The following is a 22,359-nucleotide window of genomic DNA, read 5'->3' as shown; positions in this document are numbered from 1 at the left end:
TCCTACAGACTTATACACCGCCCGGGTAAAACACTGTCCCACGCTGACGCTCTCAGTCGCTGCCCCTTGCCGGCTCCGGCTGAAGACCCTGCTCCTGTCCACGCTATATTTTCGAGATCACCCAGTTGGACCTGCCCATCACTGCCTGACATTGCTGCTAAAACCAAGGCAGATCAAACGCTTCGCCCAGGTGCTCGACTGGGTGAGGAGGGGGTGGCCAGGGGGCAATGTTGAAAACAAATTCACACCTTTCAAGACTCGCATGCAGGAGTTGTCCAGTTTGCAGGGCTGTCTACTATGGGGCACTCGGTGGTCATCCCGACCCTCACTGCGCACCCGAGTTCTGGAGGCGTTGCACGAGGGACACCCTGGCATCGTGAGAATGAAAGCATTAGCACGCAGCTACGTGTGGTGGCTGGTCTCGACGAGGGGACGTTGTCAATTGGGTAAGCTCCTGCAGCATTTGCCAGGAATGCACATCCTGCTCCCCCATTGCCACCCCTACCAGATGGGAAAGCGCCAGCGCTCCTTGGTCCAGAATTCAGCATCGACCTGGCTGGCCCCTTGCATGGGAAGATGTTCCTAGTGGTCGTGGATGCCTATTCCAAATGGATTGACGTAGCACAGCTATCCACGACCACCACACTAGCAATCACCAACGTGTTAACACGCCTGTTCATAACGCACGGGCTACCCGACCCATTGTCTCCGATAATGGCCCACAGTTACGCATCGACTGAGTTCAGCCGTTTCGCTGCCAACCTGGGTATCCGCCCACGTTTTCACAGCCCCATTTCATCCTGCCAGTAACGGATTGGCTGAAAGGGCCGTCAGGACCACTAAAGAAGCCTGGCTAGGTTCAGCACAGGATGACTGGCACCACAAACTCTCAGCGGTTCCTGATGAGCCAACACTCAACTCCTTGTTCAGTCACCAATAAGTCCCCAGCTGAGCTCCTGATGGGCAGGCGTCTGAGGACTGTATTGACAGACTTCACCACAATACTGCCCTGACTCTCCCTCGCTTCCACATCGGGGTTAGACATTTTATCTTACAGGAGCCAGTATTCGCGAGAACTTCGCTGGAGACCCCTGTGGATCCCGGGCGAGATCGTAGCAATCACCGGGCCGCCGATCGTACCGGGTCAGACTGGAGGATGGCCGTGTCTGGAGGAGGCACATAGACCAACTGCGTAGGCGCCTCAGCACCATCGCCAGCAGAGACCCAGAGTCACCAGACGAAGGGAGGCCTCATCATCAGCCCCACATCCACATCATGCCCAGCGACCAGTTCACACCAACAGCCGATCCCGAAAGCCTGAGCACGGACAGCGGCGCCCAGGCGGTTGACCAGCCCGATCCAGTCTACGAGCACGTCCCCAGTGACTAACCCTACGAGCCTTCGGGCATGCCCGAACTGAGGGGCACACTGGTGACACTTTGCAGACTCTGCCTTCCCAGACAGACCCCGAACGGACAGACAACGTTCCAGAGCTGCGCCGTTCCGGGCGCCAACATAAACCTCCTGCCTACCTCAAGACTATGCGTGTTCGCATCTGGGGGAAGGGGTGTTATGTCCTGAGAACTCTAGGAGTTCTCACTCAGGTCCACTCACTTGGCGATGGGCGTTCTTCCCTTCACTCATTGGTTGGTTCTCCCCAGCAGCCAGCTATAAAAGCAGGCTGCGGGGTCCAACCAGTTGCTGATTGCTGCGAGCCAGTTCCAGGTGTGGCAAGCACGGTCAGCCCTTTATTGTTATAATAAAGTATTGTTGCACTCATGCTCTGGTTCAGCCTCTCTTTTCCCAAACTTAACATGGTGGTTCAGTAATTAATGAAGAGGTGGCTCCGGTATCAACTAAGCAATTGTATTTCTTTCCTCCTATAAGGATAGTAACAATGGGTTCCCCTTCTGGGCCGTTTTTTAAAGGGATAGCTACTCCATTGAAGGTAGCCATGAATTCAGTGTTTTCATTATCATGCTCTAGTCAAGAAGGGGTAAGTCTTGTTCTCTCCTTTTGCTCCCATAGATGTCTATTGTTATTATTTTTTGGAGGAAAGGGAGCGCTGGGTGGTGCCTGGTGACTGAAACTTTGTTGCTCAGTGTAATGGATTGGTTTATTGCCTGGCCTCATGTTTCTAGGTGGTGGGTGATACCGGTTGCGGGGGGTGTTGCCTACATTGCTTGCTGAAATGACCTTCCTGTCTGCATCTATAACAATGCTGACATTTGCCTTGCAACCATCCTGCTTTATCGCAATACTAGCATTTCTTTGAATTATACGGGGTTTTACCTGGCATTTGTCTGGCATCATGTTTCATTACAGCAAACATTTTAAAGTCTTCCTGTCTTTCTACTCATCTCTTTCTATCTTTCTCTTCCTCTTTCAGCTTGTCTCTTTGATCATAGACAAAGTTAGCAATCCTGCGCAACTCTGCTATGTCTAAGGGGTTGGGCAGTTAGAGATGAAGCGGTGGAAATGTTCTTTAATATCTAAGGTGGACTGATCCACGAAGGCTGAAGCTAAAATCCTTTGGTCCTTCAGGCAGCTAAGGTCTAGGTGGGCATATGCAGTAGCTGCTTCTGACAAGTGGACCCAAAAGGCATCAGGGTTTTCCTTTTCCCTTTGTGTTGTTTTTTTTTTGAAATTCAGACTAGTTTAAAAGTTTTTTTCTTATTTCCTCTAGAGCTTCTAGTAAGTTATCTTTTGCTCTAGGGTATTTGTCCCATTGATTGGTATCATTATAATCCCAGTCAGGGCGATGTATTGGCCCTGCGATGTGGGCTGGGGCTGCCTGACCAGGGATAGTTGGTGGTTTGGCTATTTGGTCTGTTTTTTGTTTTTTTTTCCAAACAGTTTTAATAGTTCGTCTTTCATTAAAAAGACTTGTAACAGCTGAGTCATGTCACCCCAGGATGGATTATAGCTGTCTATGATAGATTTCAGGGTTTTAATAACTGTTTGAGGATCAGCCCTGAAAGCTGGGGTATCCTTTTTCCAGATGACTAGGTCAGAGGCAGAGAAGGGCGTGTGGGTAAAAACATATTCTAGTTGTCCCCTATTTCTGCCTGGCACTGGCTTGCTTAAAAGGGAAGCCATAATCCGTGCCTCAGTATTCCCTTCCCTGAAATGGGTTTCAGGCTTTTCTTTCTTTCTTTTCTTTCTTGGTCAGGTCTTTGGTCCTAACAATTTCAGCCCAGCAGTACCAATAGGGTATTTGGCTGGGCTTAATGCATGTTCTAAGTGCTTTCAGGGTTTTATAATCTAAAGTACCACTATCAGGCCAAATTTGTCTACCCATGTCATCTCGCAATAAAGCCCACTTTTTTTTTGCTAGCCCACTTTTTGCAAATTCTTTTCACTTCCAGTTAGGACAGGCACTTGCCTTTTGTCCCAAGCCTCAAGTAATTTATCCAAGGGGGTCTCTTCCATTGCCCTCGAGCTACAACTTCCCATATTCCCTACCTGATGTGGGGATTACTTTGGTTTAGCCGGGCTCCCGCCGTCAGTTTTCAGACAAAAAAGGTCTGGAAAGGACTCCGGTTTCCCTACACACGGAGTACGGGCCCCTTTCTTGTAGGGAAACTCTGCCGTCAGTTTTAAGACCCCCCTAAAAAACGGGATCTTGGAGGATCATCTGCCCCCCAGCAGCACGATACGGGCCCCTTCCTACACTCCGCCATCAGTTTTCAGATCTCCCTTAAAGGTGGGGATCCGGAAGGACCTGCTCTGCTTTGTAAGGCAAACTATTTCCAATTTTGTTTGCCAGCAGCTGGTACGGGCCCCTTCTAAATGCACAGGGCTTTACTTGCGGGATGCATTGGGACTATTTATTCTGCTTTCTATTTATTTCCCAACAACAGTTCCTTTCTCAGCCCACTCGGTTTTTCTTACGTCCTTCAGAAGGACTCACACTCTGTGATTACCCCTTGCATTCCCAAAACCAGCCGGTCACAGCTTGTTGGAGCTAGCAGCTGGCTGGGGTGCGGCTGGCAATCACAGAGGAGGTGAGGTCCCACTGTTTCAGCAGAGAAAACCCACACTCACACACCTGGTACACTCAAGCTTCCACTCCCCTCCCTAGTAAGATTATAAATTTGAAGTGGTACTCACCTGCTTTCAAGCAGCTGTTGAGCAGAAAAGCCCAAGGACTCCCTTTACTACCCTTATGCCTTCCGGGCTGGGTCCGTGGATGTTTTCCCTGGACAAAGAAGGTCCATGCCGGCTGGGTTTGGATCTGTGGGCCCGGTCCGGTGGCAGGGTTGGCTGGAAAACCTTCGTGGTCGCCAATTGTTGAAAGGCTGGCAAATGCCTTTCTTCCAAGGGTTCTTTTTCCTGCTGGGAGGGCTCCAGTACAAGGACACAGAAAACTACTTGGAAGCAGGTTGCTTTAATTTTCAGGAAGGCAAGAGATAGCAAGAAGTCTGCGTTCCTGGGGCTAGCCAGCTTTGTGTAATAAACTCCTGATTTTTATACCTTTTCTCCTTTTGTGTGTGAGTGCTTAATGTTTTAAATCCTGTCAGGGGGTTGTCTTCATTTCCGTCAGAGGGTAAACTCTGCGGGATGGTTTGATTGGATTATTAGTTTCATTTCTTATATTTGTTTAGTGGCAATCTCCTGTCTGCTATGTGTCTTTTGTCTATTTGTTTTGCTGATTTGGCATGGCCTTTTGTTTGTAAGGGATTTCTTTTTCTTGTTTCCCTAGCTTTCTTAATTACTTGGCTTTTGTCTAGGGGGCTTCTTTCAATACCTTTTATTAAATCTCTTTTCCTATGCAAGTTTGTTTTATGGCTGGCCTGGTGTTCCCTTTGGGATTTTCCTGCTTGGGTGTCATCACTGTCCTCATGAAGTTCCCTTTCCACAGATCCTTGTATACAACTTTGTATAGATCAGATTTCTGTCCTTTCCTCAATAAATAGCCAAATTCATGAAATAGGCTAGAATTCCCAGTCTTTGCAGAAGTCTTCCTCTGCATGATTATACACCATATGAAAGTGGAGAGGGAAAACACCTTGGAGACTTTGCTGGCCTGGTAAAGAGGTTCATTTATGTTTATTTGGAGATAAAATCATGGTCTAAACCACCCCCCCAAGAAAGCTCAGTCCTTTTCCAATGTGGGGGACTGAAAAAAATCCCTGAGTTTGAGAATCAAAATTTCTCATGAATTCACTCCATCTGTGCTGTGACCCCCACTGGAGTCTTTGGGTTATCAAAGGTGACCAGACCTGAAGAAGCTGCTCCAAGAGAGACTCAAATTGATTAGGGTGGAAGAGAAGCAATTGGGGAGGATTCCAGTCATGGAAGCAAACTGAAGAAGGGAGGTTTTATTTTGAAAGGGCAACTGGGATGATTTTTTTTTGGAGGAAAAAACAAGATGTATCACAAATTGGGAGTGATCAACCAGGCTGAAAGTTTGCCTACTAGTAAAGAAGGAAAAGAAAAAGAACTAAAACACCTCAAGGAATCCCCCAGAACTTGTGGCTATCCTAGCTGGGCCTTCATCAAATCCAAAACATGACCCAGCATGACCTCCTCTGCTACAGACAAGGGAGAGAGTAACAACCAAGAATACGTTAAGGCAGAAACTTAAGGATAAAAAACAAAATGAGCAACATGGTATATGCAACACAATGCAGTGAGCCATGTGCAGATCTGTTCATTGGGGAAACAAAACAGCCACTTCAACAGCACATGGCACAACATAGGAGATCTAAGCCATCAGGACCAGATTCAGTGGCCCATCTGCATTTGAAAGATAAGGGTCACTCTTTTGAGGACAGCAAGGTCTACCTTTTGGATAGAGAAGACCATTGGTTTGAAAGAGGGGTCAAAGAGGCCATCTATGTTAGAACTGAGCAACCCATCCTCAACAGAGGGGGAGGGATAAGACAATGTCTATCCCCCAATTTGTGATGCAGTCCATTTGGCTGTTCCAAGAAGATTCCACACTTCTGACTCAGGTCACCCTGAGCTCACAAGTAAACCCCCAAGTACCCACCATGGCACCCACAGAGCATTAAAACCAGTTGACTTCAAAGAAAACACAACCTTTCCATTCTCCCTCCCACCAACTAATCTCAACTGGCAGTAGCTGTAACTTCCATCTCCGTACGCATACATCCAATACAATTGATGAAACGTCCAAGGTGAAACATTTTGTTTTTTTCTCAAAAATCAGTCCAGTTGCCTTTCCAAAATAAAAGCCACTTTTGATGCAACTATGACCTGGATGATTGAAAATCTTCATGGACATATGAAGAAGGAAGGGATGGTAGAATCGTATAAAATTCTCCATGATATGGAGATAGGGCCTTTCTCCTCTCTCACTAATCCTAATAATGAAACTTGGGACTTGCTGTTGAAAACTAACCCCCAAAATATGACAAGGCAAAGTCCACCTGCAGGCAGGATTTCCTTGCAAGGTCCCCCTCTGTTTTTTCTCACTATAGGCTTATATCCCAAAACTTCCAACAGTTCCTGGCCTTAATGTTTGCAGTTAAAGAAGTCAACAAGGATCTGTTTCTCCTCCCCAACATCACCCTTGGCTTCAACATCCAAAACAATTACCAAAAGGAGTGGTGGATTTCTTGGATCAGCCTCTCCCTGCTCTCCACACCAGGCCGAATGGTTCCAGGTTATAAATGTTACATGAAGGACCCTCTACTCTCTGCCATTGGATGTGATGAGCCCAAATCCTCAAGGCTGATGGCTTCCATCTTCAGCATCTTCAAGATCCCACAGGTAAGCACTGGATACAATATGGAACACACAAAGAACAGAAACACACACAGAAGCTAAGGATGAAAGCAAAGGTGTTGCGAGCGGACACACATCAGAATTATTTGATTTTGACCATTCATTCTACAATTGAGTTGATTTCTGTATTTTTTATGTGAAGATACATTTTTATATAACTACAAGGAAATATTGATATAATTCTGAAAGAGGAATTACTTCCTGACATTCCTAGAAGTTTATCATCTTTCTGCACCTGTCAATGGAGTTTATTCTCTGTGTGGATGTTTTGTTCCTTTGACTTATGATCTATCACAGCCAGGCAAAATAGGTAACCGATGTCTCTTCCTTAGAAGGGAGGAAGATGAAGCTTTCCACTCACAATGAGTAAATCTGACTGGTGGGACAAGAAATCACACAATGGGGGCCCTTAATGTCACCATTAAAGTGTACATTGTGTCAGGGTTCTGACCAATTCCATCATAAAATTAGCAGTCTCAAGCCATTTAGAAAGAAAAATCCAGTGGTTTATTAGGAGCGCCATGTTGGCTCTACCTATGGGAAGCCAGCTCTCACTTCACTCAATTTGCACCTTGGCTGTGACCCTTTCTCCCCTCCCCCCAAAGTGTGTTACCAGTCACATTATCCAACGAAGCAATTTTGTGGGTCATATAAGTCACTCCCTCCAGTCATTGTGGGTCTCCATGGAGATGGCCTTGACTTTGGCTGGCAAGGCTGTGTCCTGTTTTGACTGAGGGGTGAATTCCTTGGTGCAGCTGCAAGGCCCATCCCCCGGCCTATGGAAACTCGGGAGCAGGTCAGGGAAGCTTTGCAAGTCAACACTTTGTCTCTAAAAGAGGATCTTCGTTTTCTCCAGCTTGGTGTTGGCTTTGAGTTCTCTGTGGGAGAGAGAAGAGTTTATCCTTCCTTCTTCCGGATCAATCCCAAGGAATTTGCTCAGTATGTGGGTTTAGTCCAGCTGCTCCTGTATTTCCAGTGGAACTGGGTTGGGCTGGTGGCCCCTGAAAATGATGATGGAGAACTTTTCACCTCATCTCTGGTGCCAATGCTCAAGGAGAAGGAGATCTGCCTGGCTTTTGCTGAAGTGATGAAAACTGATTTTTCTGCTACTTCAAATTCAAAATTACAACATATTTTCAACACCTGGACTAAGGGGGAAGTGATTATTCTCTTTGGAGACTCTAATACTATTGCAAATGTACAGGCAGTTGTGCATTTTTATGGCATACTTAGAAAAGCATCATTTCTGAAAGTTTGGATCTTTACATCCAATTGGAAACTTAATATGCTGAAATCTCAATATCTGTTGAAAATGATAAAGCCCTTCCATGGGGCTTTGAATTTTAGGCACCACACTGGGGATGTCTCAGAATTCAGCCGTTTTCTCCTGTCTTTAGACCCTCTGAACCCACAAGAAGATGTCTTTCTCCCATTATGGTGGGAATGGGTCTTTGACTGCAGCATCCACAAGCCTGGAAAGACCCCTCCAAAGGGGAAAAAACCATGTACAGGAAAGGAGAATGTACAGAATCTGCCATCCTACTGGTTTGAAACAAGCATGACTGGAGAAAGCTACAATATCTACAATGCCATTTATGCTCTGGCACACGCATTACATGCAATGCATGGATCCAGAGGGCAACCATCCATACTGAGACTTGGAGAGAGGATCTCAAATGTCCAGTCCTGGCAGGTAATCTCTGGGTGTCAGATCTGCCACCTCACTTCTTCTTTTGTCTTACTTCAGTGCCAGCCTGCCATAGATGCTAGAGTGGATGGAAGCTTTTTGGGAAGGGGAATGGAGCACCTCTGATGTACTTTGGGCCAGCTGGAGAAAACATCTGAAGGACAACCGGCCAGAGAGAAAAGTGCAGCTGCATTCCAAGAACTGTCAAAAACTTCTCCTTGGATTATGATTGGGCATGAGGGGCCAATGGGAGGACAGGCCTGGGAAAAAGGGGTGGCTTATGAGGCAATTGACACGGGAACCTCAAACTTAGGTTTGCCTTACTGTGCTTCCTTTGACTTTGGCAAAACTATACCTTGCCCTCAAACATGAAGTCAATGGACTGTTTCTGCCTTCTGAGTTGGTGTGGTGGTTATCCGACAGAAGGTGCAGATGGCTGAGGAGAGCAAGGACTCACATGAGGGCCAGGACCATTAGGGAGTGAGTTGCTGCCTTCAGAGATTGTGGGGGCTGGCAGCAGCAATGAGGAGGTTCCCGAGGAGCCTGTGCCAAGTGCACATGTGAACGCAGGGTTGCTCGCAGGAAAGAGCAGCTACAACAGCACGGGCAACTCAGGAGTAAGGCTGCAAGTAATGGCCCCTCCTTCAAGAAGATAAAAGGCAGCTGTGCAGAGAACATTCTTTGTAGGAAGAAAAGACGTTTTGAAACTCAGCATTGTGGACATTACAGTTGGTATTTTAGGACTGTTGTACTGAAAACTATTTCTTATCTGTTGTTTTTTGGCAGCCTTGCAAAAATTTGGCAAGGCTCTTTCTTGTCAGAGCTGATTAGTTGGAAGCAGCCTTTTATCTGTGAAGAAATAGAATTCTTAGCTGAACCAGTAAAAGATTGTGCTGCTGCCTTTGTCTTGTGTTTGCTCTCTTGGAACTAGGTTGGGTCAGGACAGTTCAAGTCAAGACAGATCTTATTCAGGCCACAGATCTTTAGAGAGGAAGCTCCCCATGTCAATTTCCTGAGTTAAATATCTTTATGGCATGATATCCCTGCATCAAATCTGCATAAAACCAGTGTCAGGGTTCCAGAGATTGCCCTAATTAAATCATGAGCCTCAAGCCAAGCTCCAAAAGGATCCAAAAGATTTATTAGGAGCAACATGTTGCCATTGACCCATATGAAGCCCATTCTTCCAGGGACGGGATTCAAATTTTTTAACAACCGGTTCTGTGGGCATAGCTTAGGTGCTTTTAATATTAATTATTTGCAAAGGGAAGCCTCTGAATTTTTCTTTTATTTTTCTTTTATTTTGATTTATTCTACTTTATTTTTTCTCCCTTCTATTTGGATTCTGCTTCTCTTTTTAATGTACATCAATGGACTATTTCTTTTTTCTTTTTTCAATTGAGGTTTTCTTTTTGGCTGGATTAAGGTGTGGAATTTGAAGAAATTTATTTTTCTTGTTTTTTGTTTTGTTTTTTCTCTCTTTTTCTCTTTTCCTTTTTTTTGGCTTTGGCCTTGTTCATTATTATTATTACTGGGTTTTTATTCTTATTTTTACTCTCTTTTGTGGATTAAGGTCAGGAAGAATTTGAAGAATTTTTTTTCTTTTTTTCTCTTTTTTTGCTCTTTCCCTTTTTCTTTTTCATGTTTTTCTTCTTTTTCTCTCATTATTGACTTTTTTATTGTTGGCCTTTTCATCTTGGATTATAACTGCATACCCTTTTTGGATTAAAATTTGAAAGAACTTGAAGAGCTGGAACCATTTAAAATGAGTAAGAAACTTATATCTTCGGGTGCCTCTATGTCTGCTTCTGCCTCCCCACCATCTGGACAGCGCTCAATTCAGACATTGTTAAAGCAAGATAAAGAAAAAGAAAAAGAACAAGAAAGAGTATCTTTTCAGATGATTATGCAAGGAATTCAAGATCTTAAGGTAAAAATAGATACCATTGAACAAAGAACAGGGAGGACGGAGGAAAAAGTGGAAAGTATCCAACAGATGATGGTAAAATATGAGGAGAGACTTCAAAAAGTCGAAGAGGGGGGCAAACGAAGAGAGGAGAAGATTGGAAATATTGATAATAGATTAACAGTGATTGAACAAGAAAAAAGTGGGATGTTGAAGTGGGAGTTGGATAGATCAGAATTTTATCTCAGATTTCAAAATATAGAAGAAGAAAAAGGACAAGATTTGGCTGCGATAATGGTAGGAATCTTGGCGGATGCGTTGGAGATAACAGAAGAGAAGATGATGGATGGAATAGATGAGATATATCGAGTTTTTACAAGATATGCGATGAGAAATAATCTGCCCAGAGAAGTTCATATTAGATTTATTAAAAAATCCATGAAGACACAAATATTACAAGTGGCAAGAGAGAAGATATTGAAATACAAAGGTAAAGAAATTTTGGTTTTAAAACAAATACCTAGAAGAGTGAGAGAGATGAGAAGAGAATATCGATTCCTGACCAAAATGTTATTGGAAAAAGAGGTGACTTACAGATGGTTGATCCCAGAAGGATTGATGTTTACGTGGCAGGAACAGAGACATAGAATTGATTCAATTGAGAAAGCAGAACTGTTCTATGCAGAAGTTTTTGGAGGGAGAGAAGGAGGGGCAGGAAAGGAGGTTCCACCAATTGAATCCCAAGAGGAACAAATGGAGATTGGAAAAGAAGAAGGTGCAGTAGGTGGACAAGTGGATATTAAAGATCAACGTGAAGCAAGACCCACGAGAGTGGTTAAATCTAAATATAAAATATAATCATGGAAGAGAAAAAACTGATTACAATGAATATAAATGGACTGAATTTAGCTGTTAAGAGAAGGAAGATTTTCCATAAATTAAGGAAACTAAAGTTTGACATAATTTGTCTACAAGAAGTACATATTAAAAAGCAACATGAACAATTGTTATTACAACCAAAATTAGGGAAATTGTTTACCTCTTTGACTCAATGCAAGAAAAGAGGGGTGGTCTTATATATTAAAGAGGCTATCCCAGCAAAAATGATTTATACAGATGAAGATGGGAGAATATTAATGGTAGAAATAATGGACAATAATAGAAAGATACTTTTGACTGCAATTTATGCCCCGAATGATAAACAGGAAGAATTCTATAAAAAACTACATACCAAGATGGCTGAACTGGACTATGCTAATATAATTATGATGGGAGACTTTAATGGAATTGTGGATAATAAACTTGATTATATTGCAACAGCAGTAAAGCATAATAGAAAAACTCTTCCTAAATCTTTTTTTAAAATGATAGATGAATTAACTTTAAAAGACATATGGAGAGAAAGAAATATTAAACTTAAGCAATATACGTTCTATTCAAATAGGCATCTATCATGGTCCAGACTGGATATGATTTGGATCTCAACAGACTTAATATCTAGTATTCAAGAAGTAAATATTCAAACAAGTACTTGGGCTGATCATAACCCATTGACAATTAAATGGAAGGGACAAAAAAAAAGATCGAGATGGACATTAAACAATACTATTTTAAAGGAGAAGGAATTTATACAATGGATGGAGAAAGAATTGGTTTTTTTCTTTAAAGAGAATAGAAAAGAAGATACTTCAATACAGAATGTTTGGGACACAATGAAGGCTTATGCTAGAGGCTTGATAATAGACTATACAAGAAAAAAGAATATTAGGAAAAAGCAAACCTTTAAAGCCTTGGAGAATGAATATAAAAGACTCGAAAAAGAATTGCAGAAAATACCACACAGAAAAAACGTCAAATTGAAACTGGATATAACTAAACATAAAATAGACTTAATAGAGAAAGAAGAACTGGCACAGAAAATTAAGAATGCTAAACAGAATTATTTTGAAGATGCAAATAAGCCAGGTAGATGGCTAGCATATAAACTGAGAAAGGAGAAAGAGTCGAGGAAAATATTGCAGTTAATAGATGACCAAGGTAAAACTTGTCATGGCAGCAAAGAGAAAAAAGAAATTATTTATGATTTTTACAAACATTTGTATAAGAAAGAAGATATTGATGAGGAGAAAGTTAAACAATACCTGCAGAATGCAAATCTACCTAAGATACCTAAAGAGATTGAAGAAATGCTAGAAAGCAATATAACAATGACGGAGTTAAGCCAAGCACTTAAGAAACAAAATAATGGAAAGGCACCAGGTCCAGATGAGTTTCCTGTAGAATTTTATAAAACCTTTCAAGAATCATTGTGTATTCCACTGTTAGAAGTTATGAATGAAGTTATGTTAAAAAAGATAATACCTAAAACATGGTCAGAGGCTTATATTACACTTATTCCAAAAGAGGAGGCGGACCTACTTCAAATCAAGAATTATAGACCGATTTCCTTATTAAATGCAGATTATAAAATTTTTGCTTCAATATTAGCAGAAAGACTTAAAAAGTATTTGAATAACTTTATCCATCCAGATAAAAATGGGTTCCTGCCAAAGCGACAAATTAGAGACAATATGAGAGTAATTTTGGACACCTTGGAATATTATGAGGCGCATCCTGAAAAGCAAATGGCTTTGATATTTTTAGATGCTCAAAAGGCATTTGATAATGTAAACTGGAGGTTTATGGTACTTTTAATGGAACAGATGGGCTTTGCTAGAAGATTTATTCAAGCAATAGAAGCAATTTACAATGAACAAACAGCTAAGGTAATGATGGAGGGAGAATTTACAGATTCTATTAATATAAGAAAAGGCACAAGACAAGGTTGTCCTCTTTCGCCTTTGTTATTTGTATTGACTTTGGAAGTGTTGAATAGAAATATCAGAGAAGATAAAACTATAAAAGGAATGAAAATTAAAAAGGAAGAATTTAAACTACAAGCTTTTGCAGATGACCTAGTCTTCATCTTGGAAGACCCTATAGAAACAGCCTCGAAGCTGTTGGAAAAGATAGAGGCTTATGGGGAGGTGGCCGGTCTGAAAATAAATAAAGATAAAACAAAGATTTTGTCAAAGAATATGTTGCTGAGACAAAGAGAAGAACTGGCAGAACTGTTAAAAATTCAAGTTACAAATAAGGTTAAGTACTTGGGGATATATTTGACGTCAAGATGTAGTACATTAAAGGAGAACAACTATATTAAACTTAAACAACAGATAGCCCAAGATTTGAAAAAATGGGAAAACCAGTTTGGTTATCGACGATAGAAGCGTTTTCTTACCCTATAATCTATAAAAAGGAACAAACAGTTAGCTATGGGGAATTATTAGATGAAAAGGGTGAACTTAAATCGATGCAAAAATTAGAGGAACAAGGTATACAGATGAATTGGTTTTCATATCTGCAAATACATTCAAAGTATTATGAGGATTCCAAAGCAGAGGGATTTTATGATAAGCAAACTGATTTAGATAAGATTTTGATGGGTACTGATGAAAAGGTGATTAAAAAGCTATATGGTTATTTATTGGAAATTAAGCTGGAGGAAGAACAAGTTAAAGAAACTATGATTGCTTGGGGGAGGAATTTTGGATATGGGATTGACCTAGAGAAATGGCAGAAATTATGGTTGCAAAATTATAAAATGACAATGTCTACAGCCTATAAAGAAAACTTGTATAAGATGTTTTACAGGTGGCATTTTCCCCCGACAAGGATAGCAAGAATGTTCAAGAACAAATCCGAAAAATGCTGGAAATGTCACCAGAAACCTGGTTCATACTACCATATGTGGTGGACTTGTGAGGATGCTAGAAAATATTGGACTAAAATCCACATGTGGTTGGAAAAAATGACAAAGAAGCATATAGACTTGAAACCGGAGCTTTTTTTATTGGGAATCTTACCAGATATTTATAGTAAAGAGTTGAAATATTTGATTGTAAATGTATTGACTGCTGCTAGGATTGTATTTGCAAAAAATTGGAAAAATGAGAAAATTCCATTGCAGGAAGAAGTTATAAAGAAAATATTGGAATGTGCTGAGATGAGTAGATTGACTTTTGAAATCAGAGAGCAAGAAGATAAACAATTTTATATAGTTTGGGAACTCTTCTATCAATGGTTGAATGATGAAATACAAAAATATAAATGTTAGATAATAAGGAATAATATTGATTTTATTTTTCTTTTCTTTTTTTTGGTATTTGATATTATATCTATATAATAGTTTTCTGTTTCTTTTTTTTTTCTCTTATTTAGGATAGAATTGGCATGATTATATGATTTGTTTTAGAATAAACTATTTAAAATATAGTTATCTCATAAAGGCATGATCGAATAAAAGTTTAGTCAAACTTCTTTTTTTTAATAGTGATACTATGATCTATAAGTTTGTATTGATAATAAGAGTATTATATAAGGTAATTGTAATTGTGACTATGAGATGAATGCACAAAACTGATGGACCAACCGACTCACTGTTTGTATAAAAATATGGGGGAGCTGATGTTTTTATGTTTTGTCGTTTTGTTTGTATGTCAAAAAACAATAAAAACTTTTAAAAAAATATTAATATATATGTATGTATGTATGTATGTATGGCATTCGGCTTTGCTCGGGTATTTTCCCATGTCATAGTAGCTGTGCTTTTAAAGTTGTAGTGATGATTCAGCAGAATCTCATCTGCCATCATCAGGCTTGATCTTTGGTTATTTGGGTTTTTCTCCCAAATAACCAAAGATCCACATACAAGTACCGGTGAAACCCTCAGAAAACAAAGATACACACACACACACACACACTCACTCACTCACAGAGTGAGAAGCAAGAGCCGAAGACAGAAGCCTGAAGATGATGAATGAGACTTCATCGAAACGTTGCCTAGATACTTCGAATCTTACGCGGGAGAAAACCCGAACAACCAAAGATCCACATACAAATACCCTAATCTTTCGCCTCCAACCAATCAGAACACGGCCAACCCCCCACCCAATCAAGTCCCACCCCCACTAGCAGTTAAAAGGAAGAAGCAGCTGCAATCTCACATCACTCTGAGAAGCAAGAGCCGAAGACAGAAGCCTGAAGATGATGAATGAGACTTCATCGAAACGTTGCAATCACCAAGTAATCCAAATAATCCAAAACTGTTTCTTTTTCCAACTTTCTGTGTCTGGGGTTCTATTATTTTGTTCCAAAGTTTCAGTTAGAATTTATCTTTTAGGAATCTTGTTAAGGTTTCACTATAAGTTCCTTTTAGTTCCAGGCAGTCTCCTCCATTTTTCCAGATCCTGCCCTTTTATTCTTTCCTTTTCTCTCCTTTCCTGCTTTTAAAAGTTTTTGAGTATCCAAGCGTTTATTATTCCTTTGACATTTTATTTTCAGCTTAAATGCCTATTGATGTAAAAGTGGATTTTTGTCAATTTCTTATTTAAATCTCTTAGCTGTCAGTATAAGGAAGGGAAGAAAAAAAAAGTCAGATGCTTTCCCTTCCCTCTCTCCTTCGCTGCCTCAAAGTTTTCTTTGGGAACAACGTCATTTTTTATAGTTCAAATTCCAGGGTACCTTATGTTGTGTCTTTTTCAGTTTAACACAGTCAACCAAAACTTTCTCTTCTTATCTCCCTCCTGCACATTCTTCTTTGAGGTGGCCATTTCTGACCACCGCTGCAACCACCTTTGGGAAAGTGAGTAATGGTCAGCTGAAGAGGAGAGATGCGGCTCTCCTCAACCCTGCTGGTGGTCTCCCCCCTCTTCACCACCTCTACAGGAAGACTTAGCCCCAAATCCAGCTGGCTCGGGGCGCTCCGGTGGTGAGCACAGATCGAAACTGCACACGATCACGAATTTCAGTTCTTGCCGAAGAAGCTCAAACTGGAAGTCCATGCTTACTTAGTTTGTTACATGTGTATGAATTAAAATATCATTTCCTCCTCCTTTCTGAAATGCATAAATATAATAAGTTCATCCTTTTTTCTGCAGGTGTACCTCCCATTATTTCTGGAGAAAATTCCTCCAAGGTGCATCTTAACGACAAATTAAGTAGTGAGCCTTGATTATTTGTCTGGGTCCTGCATTTTGGTCCCACAACAATTTCTAAATGAGTTGCTCTTTCATTCTAGGTTCTATTTTTTTTCTAGCCAGGAAGGCAGCATAACCACCTTTCCTTGCCAGCCTTCACTTTTAAGGATTCACCCTATAGCGTCCTCTCCCTTCCAGCCTTGATTCTTATGTTATAACCATGCAATTTTCCATTTGACTGAGTTGCTTCTCCATCACACATCCCTTGGGAGGAAAGAATTTCTTGTGGCCAGATGTCTATAACTGGTCTTCATCTTAGGAAGGCTCATAAGGCTGAAAGGCTCAGCTCCACTTTGCTCAGCCATGGCAGCTTCAGAGCCCCCTTGCTCACTCCTCCAAATACCCCTCCTTCTTTTAATTCTCCACCTCAATGTCCTTCCACTCTTACACCCACCCCCTGTGCCCCTCAGTGCTTGCTCACTGTGGAGTTTGGTTTTCATGATTTTGTACATTGCAAGAACTCGGTACCTGATGAATTAGTAAGATTAGGGGTGACATGATGGCTGTCTTCCAACATCTGAGGGGCTGTCACAGAGAAGAAGGGGTTGACTTCTAATCCAAAGCACTTTAGGGCAGGACAAGAAGTAAGAGATGAAGGATTAAGAGAGAATTAAAGAAACGTTTTCTGACATTCTTAATAAGAAACAAAGAAACTGTCAACTCTGAAGCTGGCCTGTCTGAGGCCATTTTGAGACATTTATGCTGACACACCAAAGAAGAGCGACAGGGAGGGGAGAATGGAGATAATTGGGGTATTGTAACTGATACAAAATACTTTCTCTTGGGAACCAAGGACATTCCTGCAGGTGCTTGGAAGGAGGGGACAGAAGTTACCCAGCAACTGGACAGTAGCATGATTGGACCATGTGACTAATTGTTTTGGGAAAGTGAAAAAAATTTACTTTTAATTAGGTTGAAACTTCAGGAATAGTCAGAGTCAGTTTTCACCAGCCTGTGCCAATATGATTCTTCTTCTTCTTTTTCTTCAGCGTTTGTCTCGCGCTCGGGCGAGGTCCGCTAATGTCCTTGAGTACTGCTTCCACACCTCTCTGTCTGCCACGCGTGTCGGGTCTGCCTTCGCGATCTCTAGATCGGCCTTGATCGTGTCCATCCAGCGTTGTTTAGGTCTACCACGCGGTCTCGCTCCTCCGACAGTCACCTTCATTACAGATTTGATGATGGATTCTTCCTTGGCGCGGCTCACGTGGCCGAACCATCGTAGCCGGGACTGCCTCATGACCGTGGGGATGGGCACGACGTTGAACCGTCTACGCACTTCTTCGTTCCTGACGCGATCGAGTAGGGTGAGGCCTACCGACCATCGGAGCATTCGCATCTCCATTATCTGGAGTCTGCTTTCGACTTCTTTGGTCGTCGGCCAGCACTCTGCGCCGTATATGGCCACGGGGCGCACCACAGAGTTATAGATTTTCACCTTCAGGCGCATCGGCATCTTCTTGTCACAGAGGACGCCCGTGACGGACTTCCATTTGCCCCACGCTGCATTGATCCTGGCTGCCACCTCAGTTTGTAGTAGGCCTTCTTCCCCAAGAGTAGTTCCCAGGTACTTGAAGGTGGAGGCGCGCGGTAGCTCCTGCCCGTTCACGTGGATGGAGCCTGTCATTTCATTGTCAGTGGTCAGGTATTCGGACTTCTTTAGGTTCAGCCGGAGCCCGAACTGCTCGAGGCGGTCGTGCCACTGTTGGACTCGGTGCTCGAGTTCAGCCTTGCACAGGTTGGCCAGGAACACATCATCGGTGTAGAGCAGCGTCCATGGGGCGGGCGTGTACAGGTCGTGTGTAATTGTGTCCATCACCAGAATGAACAGCAGTGGTGAGAGAGCAGAGCCCTGGTGTACGCCGACGGTAATATTAAACTCCTCTGATATCCCAGCTGCCGCTTTACACGGCTTTTGTGACATCTGTATAGGAGTTGGACCCATTGTACGAGCAGCTCAGGCACGCCGTGATCTCGCAGTGCGTACCAGATGAGATCGTGCGGGACTCGGTCGAAGGCCTTTTCCAAGTCTAGGAAGGCGGTGTGGAGCGGGATTTTCTTCTCTCTGTGAGCCTCCATCAGCATCCGCACACCGAAGATGGCGTCGGTGGTGCCGCAGTTCTTGATGAATCCAGCCTGGTTGACGCTGATGTCGACGATGTCCCGAATGCGCTTATCAAGAACGCGTTCAAAGATCTTCATAGTGTGTGACAGTAACCTGACCGGTCTGTAGTTGGAGCAGTCCGCTGGGCTGCCCTTTCCCTTCCAGATCGGAACAGTGGTGCTGCGGTACCAGTCGTGTGCCAATATGATATATCCAAAAAAATTGTTCTTTGAGGAAATTGCCTTCCTTGGAGTTTTGTTTGCTGTGGGTGTGTTACTTGGAACCCTGACAGAAACATAGAAAATGGACAGCAGAAAAAAACCTAATGGTCCATCAAGTCTGCCCTTTGAGTTTATCTTTTTTATTTCTCTTTAATTTATTTTTTATTATTCTTTACAAATTATTTTTATTTCATTTTAATTTGTTGTTGGATGATGGATATGTGTTTATCTTAAGCTCAGATACTGATGATTGACCCACAACCTACACTGGGAGTTGGTTCCAAGCTTCCTCTACTCTTTCTGTGAAGGAATCCTTTCTAACATTATTTCTGAACATCCCTCCTGTCACTTTGAGGGCATGTCCCCCATACTCCTCATTCTTGCTTAGGATCGAAAATAATGCCTTCTAGAACCCTATTCATACCCTTCATCTATTCAAAGGTTTTAATCATGTTGTTGTCCCCCTTTGCCTTCTGTCCTCCAGTTGTCCATATTCATGAAGATCTCCTAAGACGGTGACCAGCCCAGAATGAGAGCAGCCATTATGTCTCATTTGGGGCTTTCAGTCAATGACTCCAATTTCTTTTTCTTTTCTTTCAGCTTCTTCCCTATTTGAGGAATGTCCAGTTCAACAACAGTGCTGGTGATGAAATCTCCTTCTCAGAAAATAGACTGGGATCTGCTGGTTATGATTTTCTGAACTGGGTTTTCCTCCCCAATTTATTGTTTGTCCCTGTGAAAGTTGGACAAATAGATCCTGGGGCTCCCCCAGGCCAGGATTTCACCATCAACTCCAATGCAATTGTCTGGTCAGGAAAGGTGAGCTGGAAGGTCAAATAAATTCAGCAACAGGCTCGTTCTCTTCAGGGGATTCATAACTTCCTCCTTATTGGAAACAGGTCACTGAATCAGAAATTTGGCAAACATCTGTTTAGAAAAACATGGTTTGCATGTAAAATATTTGACGTTCTGCTTGAAATCCAGGATGCCTTTAGAGCAGCCAACACCTGTTTCCATAGACGATTCCCATTCAATTAGATTCCCATGACTGTTGTTTTAGGAAAGCTGTAGTTCAATTCCCAAGTTCAATTCTTTCATGTGCCAAGTCCCAGTTCTGATCTCTACAATCTATCGGTGGTGTGGAGTGTCACATATTGACTACATAAACAAAAATTTACAAATGAATACATGAAACATGTTAATTGCTTAGGCCACCTATAGCATTTCTCTTTTCTCTTCTAGAAGGTGCCCTTTGCCAGGTCTGGCATCAAGAGGTGCCAGGCAGGAGAGAGGAAGAGAGTTCCAGAAGGCAAGGAAGTTTGCTGCTACCAATGTGCCCCTTGTCCAGAAGGGACTATTTCTAATCAGACAGGTAGAGCACACTTTCAATGTAGATCTTCCAAGGTGAAGGAAACCATTCAGTAGAAACAACTATGAAGTTTTTTTTAATGGATTTGACATTTTTCAAAATATTCATCCTTTGCAGCAGAATCTTGGAGTTGATGGATCTAAATTATCCTCCTAGCCACCATTCCTGCTCCACAGCAATTTAACGCACGACAGTTTCAGGGCAGAATTCATGGGTTCCCTTTCTAGATTTTCTAGTCCTTCTCTTGCAACCCATCAAGAAAATCAGCAATCAAACTTTCCGTGAAGGAGTGGGTTGTTGAGGGTCAAGTTTTACTTTTTATTATTTAAGATGAGCATCTTCTGTCAGCTCTATTAGTCTCCCAGGAAGTTGATAGACCTATTGGAGAAAGTGGAGATCCACCTAACTTTGTCTTCCTGCTATTCCCTATAGAAGCAATTAGTCAGAATGAATCAATCCAAAATCCAAAGTAGAGAACTTGTTTGTCCCAAAGGTGCTTTTTCAAGAGGAAAAGGGACTTTCTGGTTTTTCTTTAAATTTCTTGAATGAGAATTGAAGTCTCCAGAAAAAAACAGAAATTCTAATTGCCTCTTGAAAAATCACCTTCAATATTGAATAAATCAATATTGAAGGATGATTTGCCCCTTTTTTATATACCACCAAATGTAAAGTGACTTTATTTCAGATGCAGCTTCCTGTGATCCCTGCCCAGAAGACCAGTATCCCAACAAGGACAAGGTCTAATGCATTGCCAAGAAGCTCCACTTTCTCTCTTATCAGGATACCCTGGGATATGCTTTAGTTTCTCTCACTCTTTCTCTCTCTATGATCACATTGGGAGTCCTGGCAGTTTTCCTTAAACATCGTGACACACCAATCATCAAGGCCAATAACAGAGATCTCACCTACCTCCTCCTGGTCTCCCTCCTGCTTTGCTTCCTCTCCTCCTTCCTCTTCATTGGTCGACCCAGGACACTCACCTGTCTCTTCCGACAAACTGCCTTTGCCATTCTCTTTTCTCTTGCAGTTTCCTCTGTCTTGGCAAAAACTGTCATGGTGGTTCTGGCCTTCATGGCCACCAAACCAGGGAACAGGTCAAGGAAACTCTTAGGAAAATCACTGACCAATTCCATTGTCATAGCATGTCCCCTGATCCGAGCCGTTCTTTGTGTCACCTGGCTAGTAATCTCCCCTCCGTTTCCCAACTTGTACTTCCACTCCTTGACTGGTGAGATCATTTCTGAATGTCAGGAAGGCTCAGCTTCAATGTTTTATGCTGTCCTCGCCTACCTGGGTTTCCTGACCCTCATCAGTTTCACCGTGGCTTTTCTGGCTAGGAAATTGCCTGACAGTTTTAATGAAGCCAAGTTCATTACTTTCAGCATGCTGGTCTTTTGCAGTGTTTGGATCACCTTCCTCCCCAGCTACCTGAGCACCAAAGGGAAGTCCATGGTGGCTCTGGAGATCTTCTCCATCTTGGCCTCTGGGACTGGTCTCTTGGCTTGTATCTTTCTCCCCAAATGCTACATTATCCTACTGAGGCCTGATCTGAATCAGAGAGAAAATATAATGAGGCATAAGAATGTTTGATTTATGTGGAAAGTAGTAACTTTTACTTTAAAACTTTTATGATATTGAATAAGTTAACAACATCTAAATTCCTTTTTCTGGGAGGGGGATCAAATTCAAGATGGACATATCCAAGTCCTTCTTTTTGTGTAGAAAAAATCAAAGGAGGAGAGGACCGTGGTCCTTTTCATGGGCTGCAGCTTTGACAACTGAATAAGAGGATGGACATGCATATGGGCAAGTGCTGGAAACAAAGCATGGAAATATCTCTAGTTTATGGTTCCTCTCTGAGTTTGGCATCCTTCCCAGTGTGTGTTATCTGTGGATGTCCTCCAGCCCTTGCCTGCTTTTTGTTGCTTTTTTCTTTCTTCTTGTAACTGTGTGGGAATTTTTTGTCTTCTGTCAAAGCTATTCAGAGCTTGGAAGCAAAATGAAGGAATAAAAGGGGCTTCACTTGTTTTCTGTGACCGTGTTTGTTTTGTATCCGACCCTGGGTCATCACACTAAGATACTGTGTCTGTCCTTGTCTTATTTGACTCAATGGTGACTGGGTAGGAGAGACCCCACCCTGGACTTTTTTTATATGAGGTACCACAGGGGTCAGTGCTGTCCCCTCTCCTATTCCACATCTACACAAGACCCCAGAGTAAGCTCATCCATTGTCAGGAGGTGA

The 22,359-nt window shown here is 42.3% G+C and overlaps 1 pseudogene; it reads left to right on the top strand.

Moving 5' to 3' along the window:
• The window catches only part of LOC148128360 (vomeronasal type-2 receptor 26-like), a 24,514-nt pseudogene extending 2,370 nt beyond the window's left edge, over positions 1-22,144 (top strand).
• The last annotated feature ends 215 nt before the right edge of the window (positions 22,145-22,359 follow it).

The sequence above is a fragment of the Pseudonaja textilis genome, chromosome 1 (genome assembly GCF_049901715.1).
Source record: "Pseudonaja textilis isolate UNSWEBS1 chromosome 1, rPseTex1.2, whole genome shotgun sequence".
NCBI lineage: Eukaryota > Metazoa > Chordata > Lepidosauria > Squamata > Elapidae > Pseudonaja > Pseudonaja textilis.
Note: the sequence above shows the minus strand (reverse complement) of the source record. Positions and strands in the feature narration are given on the sequence as shown.